We start from the raw sequence: 11767 nt of genomic DNA, 5'->3' as shown, positions 1-11767 counted from the left end.
CTGGCTGGCTGGCTGGCTGGCTGGCTGGCTGGCTGGCTGGCTGACTGACTGGTTGGTTGGTTGGTTGGTTGGTTGGTTAGTTGGTTGGTTGGTTGGTTGGTTGGTTGGTTAGTTGGTTGGTTGGTTGGTTGGTTGGATGGTTGGTTGGTTGGCTGGCTGGCTGGTTGGATGGTTGGTTGTTTGGCTGGTTGGTTGTTTGGCTGGTTGGCTGGCTGGTTGGCTGGCTGACTGGCTGGCTGGTTAGTTAGTTGGTTGGTTGGTTGGCTGGCTGGCTGGCTGGCTGGCTGGTTTGTTGGTTGGTTGGTTGGTTGGATGGTTGGTTAGTTGGTAGGTTTTGTGTGCTATGTGTATTCAGATGCTGATTACTGTGCCCACAGATCTGGTTACAGTATGGACTTTGGCATCATCAAACATCTCCTGTCTCAATGTTGTGTAAAAAATTATTCTCCATCACCTCTGATTGGTTAATAAAGAGCTGATTCAGCTAATAGCTGGGCAGGAGAGGAGGAAGCAGGACTTCTGATCCCAGAGAAGGGCTCTGGTAGGATAGAGATCAGCCATGAGAGATTCACCATGAGCAGGTTGCCAGGGGAGTTGCCATGGGGACACTGATGGAGCAGGAACAGCTAGGGCAAGACTAAGATGGCAAGGAATGGGTCACATGGCTGGGAAGTAGGCAACCTTCGAGGGTTAGAATAGATTACTATCTGCACAGCCACAGTGCTTAAAGCTTGTTAGTAAAAACAAGGTCTCCACATCATTTATTTAGCAGATAAAAGGAGAAATAGAAAAGACACACACACACACACCCCGAATTACTTTTACATTTGCTTTTGTTTTTCCAAGACAGAGTTTCTTTATGCATCCCTGGCTGTCCTGTAGACCAGGCTGGCCTTGAGCTCAGAAATTTGCCTGCCTCTGCCCCACAAGTGCTGGGATTAGAGTGCACCATGACTGCCCAACTAGATAAGTGTTTTTATGTAGAAAAATATATAGAAAACTTAGAAAATTCAGAGAAGTAAGAAGCAAAAAATAGAAGTTATATATCACATGAAATTTTTGCATAGATTTTCGGTAGAAATAAAAATAGGTACTTATAAATCTATAAAAATCAGTGTCAAGGCACAATTTTGTCTGATGCTTTTTCTGAATCTACTGATCTGATCATATGCTTTTTCTCCTTTAGTCTGTTGGCATGAAGGATGTTCATGCAGAGCTGGAATAAATCTCGTGTGATTGGTTGTAAAGTTATCTTATTCACTGTTGAACTTGATAACATTTCAATGAAGATGTTTGCATCTGTTTTTTATGAGATACTGGTCCTTAGTTTTGATTTCTTGTAAATTTTTGCCTGTTTGGAATGAGGAAAATATTAGTCTTATAGAATGTTGGGAAATGTTCCCTCTGGTTCTATTTCCTCACAGAGTTGTAGAGAATTGGTTTTTATCCCTTCTTTAAATATCTGGTAAACTTTGCTGGTAAGCATATCAAGCCTTGGTGAGGAAATTAATTGTTGACTCAATTTTAATAGAAATAGGCTTACTCTAAGTATCTGTTTCTTACTTTGTGTTTTCATAGTTTGTACCTTTCAAGAAAGTATTCCATTTCATCTTGCTTATAAGTTCATGAGCACAGAGCTGATATTCTTTTGCCACTCTTTTCTTGGTGTGTACAAAGTGTGTGTGCACACCTGTGTACATGCATGTTGCATTGTTTATCTGTCTGTCTCTGTGTATGTGCATGTGTGTGTGTGCATTGTGTGCACTGTGTATGTATCTGTCTGTCTCTGTGTGTGCATGAATGTGTGAATTGTGTGTGTTGTGTGTATATATGTTTATATGTCTGTCTCTGTGTGTGTGCATGCATGTGTGTACATGCATGTGTGCATTGTGTGTGTATGTATGTATATCTGTCTGTCTCTGTGTGTGTGCAAGTGTGTGTTGTATATGTATGTGTGTGTCCGTCTGTGTGTGTGTGTGTGCACACATGCGGGCACACGTGGCTATGGATAGATGCACATGCATTAGCACATGGAAGCCCAAGATTAACATCGAGTGTCTTTCTCAGTTCTCTCCATCTTTTTATTTCATGAGACAAGTTCTCTCCACATACCTGAAGCTTGCAGATCCAGCTAGACTAGCTTGCTGCCAGCTCCAGGGAGTCTCCTGTCTCCATGTCCCCAGCTCTGGAATTATAGGTACATGCCACCATGTCTGGCTTTTTACCAGACATAGGCACTGGAGAAAGAATCAGGCTTCATGCTTCCATATGAAACACTTTACTGAGAGAGTCAGCTCAGCCCTCCTTTGTTGATGTTTTAATATGCTTGGTCACTCTTGCATCCCTGATATTAACAATCGGCTGCCATCTTTTTTGTTAGTTAGCTTAGGGGGAATTTATTCAGGTGTTTTGTTTTGTTTTGTTTTTTAATCTCTACAAAGCACCAGTGATTTGATGACTTTGATTTTCCTTACTGATTTCCTGTTTTCAATTTCACAGATTTCTACACTAATTTTAATCATTTCTTATGGTTTGGACATGTCCTTTGTTTGTTTGTTTGTTTCTAGAATAAAAGCTTTTACTACTGATAGTAATTTTCACTCCCTAGCAGACACTCTCAGTGCTATAGCCTTCCCTCTAATTGTGGCTGTTATGTCTAGTGTTAGCTGTCAACTAAATAGAATCTAGAGTCATCTAGGGATATATGCCTTTGGGAACTTACTTTGATGGCTTTAATTGAGGTGGAAAGACCCACCCAGTGTGGACCGTACTATCCCTTAGAGTGTATAAATAAAGACAGGGAGCTGAGCAGCCACATGAAGCCATCACTTTCTGCTTCCTGACTGTGGTTGTGATGGGAACACCTGCTTCAGATCCCAGCACCTTCAATTCTCCATGCTGGACTCCTGAGCTGTGAGCAAAATAAAATCTTTCCCCTTAAGTCTTTTGCTGGATTATTTTATCACACTAACAGGAAAAGAAACTAGATCAGTGAATTTTACTGCCTCTCACAGTTTTAATAAACTATTTTTAACTTTAAAAACTCAATGTTTGTTTTTTTCCAAATCCTTCTTTGGCTCGAATTGTTTCATTTTCAAGTATTTAGGCATATCCTAGCTATCTTTCTGTTTTTTGTTTCTAACTTAACCTTTTGTGGTCTAAGATCATACATTGTATGATTTGGTTCTTTTAAAATTTTTAGAGTTGTTTTGTGACCCAGGCTGTCTGCTTCCTTTTGTATTAGAGCCGTTACTTTTGCTTTTGTTTGCTTTGCAGAGTATCTTGTCTCTCAGGCTGAGTAGCTATGTAGCCAAAGATAAGCCTGAGTTCCTGATCTTCCCTCCACCCGTCAGTGCAGATGGTAGAAGCATATAGTACCATGTCCACCCTCAGCACGCCTAGGTGGACATTCTGTGTGAGATTGAGAACAAAGCACGCTGTGCTATTGTAAGATGAAATATTGAAATACTCTATAAATGTCAATTAAATCCAGTTGATTGATGGAGTCGTCCAGTTCAGTGTTATCTCTTTCTCCATCCCCTTACCTTTAATCTACTTATATGATGATATATAAGGTAACTCTCTTGTGGACAAAATATAATCATTTGTAAAAATCTGCTCATGCAGTCTTGGTCTATAAATTGGTGTATCTAGTACATCAACATCTAAAGTGATTATTGAGATGGTTAAATTAATATCTAATGTGTTTGTTATTGTTTTATATTCATTGTCCTTAATTTTGTTTGTTCAGGTGGGTTTTTGTTATTGTTTTGTGATTTTTTTCTATCTTCTCTGGGTTTGACTGAGCATTTTATAGGATTTTTTTTTATCTATTCGCTTGACATATCGATTACACTTCTGTTTTTAACTTTTGCGTTTTAGTTTTGCTCTAAACTTTGAAATATTCATTTATGACAGACCCAAGCTCACTTTCAAATAACTGTATTATTTCACTGATAATAGAGGTCTCTTATAACACAGACACAGTATTCCAAATCCTTCCTCCCATTCCCTATAGTATCATCTCTATTAAGCCATATCTACGGCCAAGTACATTGTTGCTTTTATTACTTCCAGTAAATTGTCTTCTTTTAAGTCAGTTAAGAACAAGAAGAATGGGGCTGGAGAGATGGATCGGTGGCTAAGAGCACTTGGGTGCTCTACCAGAGGACCTGGGTTCCATTCTCAGCACCCACACGGCAACTAAGAACGGTCTATAACTCTAGCTCTGGGGATCGGATGCTGTCTCGGCATCCAGACACCAAGCACAGATGTGTTATGGACAGACATGCAGGTGGAACACCCACACACGTGAAGGAAGAAGAGGAGGAAGAAGAGGAAGTAGTTCTTTACCCATGGCTTCTCTAGCGCACTTCCTTCCTTAATGGAGACCCAAGCTTCTGATCTAAAGCATCCCTTTCTGAGGGACTTCTCTTAACATTTTTTTGCAAAGCAAGAAACATATAGGGAAAGCAGAGACCTTCTGTAGTCCTGTGGTTAGGGCTCAGTATCCTGGTGAGCCTATGCATGTCACCTGCCCCCTTCGCTGGTCTCTCTCAGCACTAGCCCCAAAGTGAGGCAGAAAGGGAGATGCAGTTGTGCATCTCTCTTCCTTGATATCAGTTAGACTCTACTAAAGCCCTAAGTGTTTTATGCACTCGAACTTAGTTCCCCTTAACGATGGTTTCGGGGAAGCCTTAAGGAAAACAGAATGCTCTGTGCACAGTTCGAAATGGTTGGGTTTCTCTTCCTCCTCCCTGAAGCAAAAAAGATATTTTTCTCTGAACTATACCTGAGAATCTGGCAAAGATCTGAGAGGTAAAATTTCTAAGAGTGGGGAATCCCCAAAAGGCTTCATCGCCTGGTTTCTAACTTCCAATCTTGCCCAATCGTTCATTAATATAGCTTAAATTCTCCTACCCAGATGTTGGCTTTGTCTGCAGAGTTCTCATCCTGGGCTCCTGCTCTAGAAAGGATGGCACTTAGTCTTAAAATGATTTCCTTTCCTTGGGGGGAGGGGCTGATGGGTCTAAGAAGAGTTGTTGATTTTCAGTTTGCTCTGTTTTCTTTCTTGTGAGGATAAAAATCATACCACCCAAGCTCCGTACATAGCAAACCTGAAACTGAACGTCAACATCCTAATTTGTATCCATTTTTGCATAACTACTACCATGAACATTTTTATATAGATTACAGTGTGAGGCCAGCCTGGTCCACAGAGCTAGTTGCAGAACCACCAAGGCTACAGGAAGAAACCCCGTTTCCCAGACAGAGAGGGAACAGGTGGAAAGAGGGAGGAGGAGGGTTTTTTCTGGTAATGTGCTGTAAGTTTAGCTCTGTAGCTGAGCAGGCTTGAATGGTTCAGTGTGATGTGCTCTGAGCACTGTTGCTATGGCCTGGAGAGGAGCTCAGGCGAGCTCCAAAGTCATGATGCAAATGCAGTGAGCTATGCCAACGTGCATGTGAACTTGACTCAGGAAGAGTGGACGTTGCTGGATCCTTCCCAGAAGAGTCTCTACAAAGACATGATGCTGGAGACCTACAGGAGCCTCACTGGAAGACTAGAACATTGAGGAACATTGTCAAAGTTCTAGCAGACATAGAAGCATGGTCTCAAGAAACCTGCCCTCTGCTATGCCATGTGGCACAGGCAGGGACACATGCCCAGAGACATGTGTGCCACCACGTGGTACAAGCAAGCAGAGGATACACAGAGCACCACCACACAGAGACAGGTGGAGGATACCCAAAGACCAGCCTTCTGCCACACAATGCAACGGCACAGGAGGAGGAAAACATCCGGAGACCTACCCATACCATACCACCCAGCCCAGGCAGCGAAAGAGACCCAGAGACCTGCTGCTGCTGCTGCTGCTGCTGCTGCTGCTGCTGCTGCTGCTGCGGCTGCGGCTGCGGCTGCGGCTGCTGCGGCTGCGGCTGCGGCTGCGGCTGCTGCGGCTGCGGCTGCGGCTGCGGCTGCGGCTGNCGGCTGCTGCGGCTGCGGCTGCGGCTGCGGCTGCGGCTGCTGCTGCTGCTGCTGCGGCTGCTGCTGCGGCTGCCGCCGCCACCGCCGCCGCTGCTGCATGTACAGGTAGGTTGCCATCTAATGCAGTGCAGGAAGAGGAGGAGGTCCAGAGACACAGCCACCACATGGCAGGCTTGCCGCCTGCAAGGCAAGCGGAGGAGGTCCACCCAGAGGCCTGCCATCTGCATGGCCTGCCCACAGTGGGAGCCACTGCAATGTGCAAATGTATAGTGGGTAGATGGAAAAGAAAAAGCAACAGGACAGTTTGAGCATTATGGAGAGATGTGGAACTGGGGCGGAGAGGGTGGAGAGGCATAGCCTATAGTAAGTAGCCAGCCCTGCCACCTGAGGCCATGGTGGAGCCCTGGCCCATGCTGCCACTGAGGGCTATGTGTAGCGCTGAGTTTTGGCTTCACTTGCTTTGTGCTCCCAGAGGAGCGCACGTGTGTACCCGCCCAGGAGCTATTTTTGGATCCATGGATGAAAAACACACATGTGGATGAAAAATAGCTCCTTTTTAAATGCCTTGGCTACCTACCCCAGGACCGGCACAACTCTAAGTGCCCTGCCTTATGTCCAGCCTTTGGCCTTTAGCATCTTTATTGATCGATCAAAAACCAAATGAGGCCAAGGACCTTTAGTGTCTGGACACACAGATTCAAAGTATTAAAACCAATCTCCAACAACCACTTCTGGATCTGTGGCCATGCAGTAGCAGGGGCCAGTGTGGATGTCCATTGCTCATACTGCCGTTATAGACTAAGCAGACTTCCCTGGTCTAGGCAATCATCTGGGACCATGTGCATACCCAGGGACTGTACAGAACTGGCCCCGCCCCTCACCTGCAGCAGCGCTCACGAGAACAGGCTCTGCACCTCTCTCTCTTCCAAGCAGCACAATGGAGCCAGCCTGAGGGCATGAGCATTGGAGAGCTGATCCTGCCACTGTCTGCTATGAGGTCGAGTGGGTGCACAGGAAATACCTTCCCCTACTCTTGCCACAAAGTCACGAGAGCGGGAGAGCAGGCCCCGCATCTCCTCTGGGCAGCATAGTGGAGTTGGCCGTGGTGGCAGTGTGAGTGTGGGTGAGCCAGCCCCTAAAGGCATGAGAGTGGAAGAGCTGTCCCTGCCCACTGCTGGTAGATGCACTGGATAAGCTACCAGGGCAGTATTGGAGAGCTCCCCCTGGCGGTGTATATGTGAGAGAGCAGGTGGGCTAAGTAACTCAGCTACCATCCAGGCCCAGATCCAGGGCTTTGAGTTGGCCTACTCCAAAATCTACCCCATCTATGAACTGTTGGAACACATGAAAGGACCATCCCTGCTGATCCAAAGCTGCAGGACCTCCACGACACAGAGCAACAGGATATCTGAGAGGAGTCCTGATGAGGATCCAATATTGATGATGTAGCAGAGCTGGAGTGATTCATTGCAATGAACATTTGCAAGTAAAGATAGGTGGACAAACAGGTATAGTGTGAGACACACTGTGACACACCACAGCTTCCGCCGAAAGATGTTTTTTATGTTTCACTTACTTCTGTTTTTGTTTGTTTGTTTGTTTGTTTGTTTCTTTTCTTTTTGGCATGGGGGAGGTTTCAAGGGCAGAGGAAAGATATAAAGAGGTAGGGAGATGAGTGCGACTGGGGTGCAGGATGGAAACTCGAAAAGAATCAATAAAAGTTTTTTTTAAAACCTTACAGTTCTTCCTTTTCAATGGCTGTGTTGTTCAGTCTTGATTCGATGTAAAAGCACCTAAGCAGTTACTGACCCACATTCTGGGCGTGTCTATAAATGGTTTTCAGTTGTGTTGTGGTAAATATTCCATCTCAATCCCCACCTTTGGTCATTCGGTTCCCAGATAAAAGACACACAACTTTTATGTTTATAATAAGCCTCTAATACTCTAGAGCAGAGCAGATATCTACCCTCTATGCTATTATGTCTACTTCCCTATCAATAACCCCGAGTTATAACTTGCTATATTCCATCTGGTCTGCTCTTAACTCCAACTGGCCAGCCCCATGGCCATGATTTCATGATTCACCTACCTCATGGTGTCTTGTCCTCTGTCCACCTTCTCTCCTTCTCCTCCTGGTTTCTTTCCAGACCCCAAGCCTGGGAAACCTAAACCCCGCCCATCTCTCTTCTGTTCTGCTATAGGATGTTGGCATTGTTATTCACCAATCAGAAATAAGCTGGGGGGAGGGGCAAAGTTACAAAGCATCTCTTGTATACCCGCAGATTCATCCACGGGGCAACCAGGCCTTGGGAGTCAGTCAGTATTTAGCATTAAATACATAGCAACAGATCAAACCTCAACAGGATTGAGGAAGTGAAAACATCCACTGTGAGCATTATGGTCAGCACCATCCCAGAGGCTGTAGACCCATGAATAGAATCAGGAGGAAGCCCATGAATACAGAACCAGATCCCCATCAGACCCAGCTTTTCTCCTTCCTGTGGGCCCTCTCCTTCTGTCCCTGCCCTTCTAGCCCATCCCCATGGCCATCTGTGAGTTCCCAATTCCTAGCAACAAGTTCTACCCAAGATCCCTAGTGGTCACACCTGGCAGGGACACAGAAGCACTCCCTACCAGGCAACCCACAGCTACCACATACTCCTAAGATCCAGAGAGGACAACAGAAACCAAGGAGTGGAAAACCCAACTAACAAAAATAAAACCAGAAGTCAACACCTGGAATTAACACTCATTGAAAACCCAGACACCTAGATGCCAGTAAAAAAAATAAATAAATAAATAAATAAATAAATAAATAAATAAATAAGTAACATTGAGGATAATATGTCTCCACCAGAGCCCAGAAACCCCACTACAGTAGACCCTAAGAAATAAAATATAGCTGAGGCACAAAGCACAGTTGTCAAAATAGCTGTTATGAATATAATCAAGAACTTTGAAGAAGATCTGAATAAAACACTAACAGTGGAAGGAAATAGAGAATACTGTTTAAGACATGCAAATTGAAATAAAATCAATAAAGAAAACCCAAACAAAAGTAAAACTAGAAATAAAAAAATTTAGGAATTCTGGGGCCACCCACCCATCTCAAAATTTTTGACCCAGAATTGCTCCTGTCTGAAGGAAATGGAGGGAAGAAAATGGAACAGAGACTGAAGAAAAAGCCATCCAGAGACCCTCCCCCAACTTGGGATTCATTCTATGTGCAGGCACTAAGCCCCAGCCCCAACACTATTGCTGATGCCATGTTGTGCTTGCAGACAGGAGCCTGGCATGGCTGTCCTCTGAGAGGCTCTACCAGCACCTGACTGAGACAAATACAGATACTTACAGCCAACCATTTGACAGAGCTCAGAGAACCCTATGGAAGAGTTAGGGGAAAGACTGAAGGAGCTGAAGGGGATTGCAAGCCCATAGGAAAAACAACAGTATCAACTAACTGGACCCCTCAGAGCTCTTAGGGACTAACCCACCAACCAAAGAGCATACATGGGCTGGTCTATGGCCCCCGCTACATACGTAGCAGAGGATTGCCTTGTCTGGCCTTAGTAGGAGGAGATGCACTTGGTCCTGGGGAGGCTTGAGACCTTAGAGAAAAGAGATGCTAGAGGGATTAGGTTGGAGTGAGTGGAGGAGCCCCCTCTTAGAGGCAAAGGGGAAGGTGATAGGTGGGAAGTTCGTGGAAGGGGTACTGATAAAGGAGATAACATTTGAAATGTAAATCAATAAAATAATTAATAAAAAGTTAGGAACTCCAGCCAGGAACTTTGAGGGCAAGCCTCACCAACAGAGTACAAGAAATGGAAGAATCTTAGGAATTGAAGACACAATTTTTAAAAAATGGATACCTTGGTCAAAAAATTTTTAAATCTAAATAATCAAATATCCAGGGAATCTGAGACACTACAAAAAAGACCAAATCTAAGAATAATAGGAATAGATAAAAGAGAAGAAATCCAGCTCAAAGGCACAGAAAATATTTTCAACAAAATCATAGAAGTATATTTCCCAAATCTAAAGAAGGGGAACCTATAAAAATACAAGAAGCATACAGAACATCAAATAGACTGGACCAAAAAAAATTTCCCCATGAAACATAATAATCGAAACACTAAACATATAAAACAAAGAGTATTAAAAGTTGCAAGGGAAAATGACAAAGTAACATATAAAAATAGACATATTATAACATCTTACTCTCAGTGGAGATTCAAAAAGCCAAAAGGGCCTGGATAGATGTTCTACAAACTCTAAGAGACCACAAATGCCACCTCAGGCTACTATTATACCCAGCAAAACTTTCAATCAAAATAGATGGAAAAAGGCATTTTATTCCACAATAAAACCAAATTTAAGCAGTGTCTATCTATGAATCCAGCTTTATAGAAGGCAGTAGAAGGAACCTGAAAAGGCTAACCACACACCCAAGAAAACTTGTGTTTACAAGGAATAAATAATCCCAGACTAGACCAAGGAAAGGCGGGGCTCATAACAACAACAACAAAATAACAGAAATTAACAAACACCTCTCACTGGTATGTCTCAACATCAATAGTCTCAATTTCAGAGAGAGAGAGAGACTCTAATAGATTGATACAAAAAAAAAACAGCATCCATTTTTCTGCATCCAAAAATATACCTTAACATCAAGGATGGACATCATCTCAGGGTAAAAGGATGGAAAAGGTTTTTTGAAGTGAGTAGAGCCAGAAAACAAGACAGTACAATACTCTTACTATCTGGCACCAAGGAATCCAAAGAATCAAAGGGACATACTTTAATTTGATTTGATTAGTTTCAAATCAAAACCAGTCAGAAGAGATAGGGGACACTGCATACTCAAAGGAAAAATCCAAGAGGATATTGCAAGTCTAAACATCTGGTTAACAAACACAAGGGCACCAAGGTTTATAAAAGAAACACTACTATAACCAAAATCATATCCTGACCTTCACACAGCGGTAGTGGGAGACTTCAATACCCACCAATAGACAGCTCATCCAGACAAAAACTAAACAGAGAGCCACAGGAGCTAAATAACATCATAAACCCAATGGACCCAACAGATAGTCACAGAACATTTCACCCAAACACAAAAGCGTGTACCTTCTTCTTGATATTTCATGGAACTTTCTCCAAAACTGACCACATACTTGGACACAAAGAAAGTGTAAACAGATTCAAGAAAATTTAAATAATATCCTATCTGACCACCATGGATCAAAGCTGGATATCAACAGAAACAACAGAAAGCTTACAACTCATAGGAACTGAAAAACACACTACTAGATTAAAAAATGGATCAAGGGCTGGTGAGATGGCTCAGTGAGTAAGAGCACCCGACTGCTCTTCCGAAGGTCCAGAGTTCAAATCCCAGCAACCACATGGTGGTTCACAACCATCCGTAACGAGATCTGGCGCCCTCTTCTGGAGTGTCTGAAGATAGCTACAGTGTACTTACATATAATAAATAAATAAATCTTTAAAAAAAATAAATCAAGAACGATATTAAAATTTTCAGAATTAAATGAAAATACATGATACCCAAACTTATGGGACACATTAGGGTCATTAAAAAATTGAAGAGATTTCTTATTAGTAACTTCATGGCACACCTAAAATCTCTAGAACAAAAAGGAGAAAGAAGGTCTGAAAAGCAAGAATAATCAAACTCAAGGTTGAAATCTGGTGGCGCACGCCTTTAATCCCAGCACTTGGGAGGCAGAGGCAGGCGGATTTCTGAGTTCGAGGCCAGCCTGG

General features: G+C 43.3%; 1 pseudogene; it reads left to right on the top strand.

Annotated features, from left to right (window-relative positions):
* The window catches only part of LOC110296573, a 14598-nt pseudogene that overhangs the window by 1304 nt on the left and 1527 nt on the right, over positions 1-11767 (top strand).

This window comes from Mus caroli, chromosome 6, assembly GCF_900094665.2.
Source record: "Mus caroli chromosome 6, CAROLI_EIJ_v1.1, whole genome shotgun sequence".
NCBI lineage: Eukaryota > Metazoa > Chordata > Mammalia > Rodentia > Muridae > Mus > Mus caroli.
Note: the sequence above shows the minus strand (reverse complement) of the source record. Positions and strands in the feature narration are given on the sequence as shown.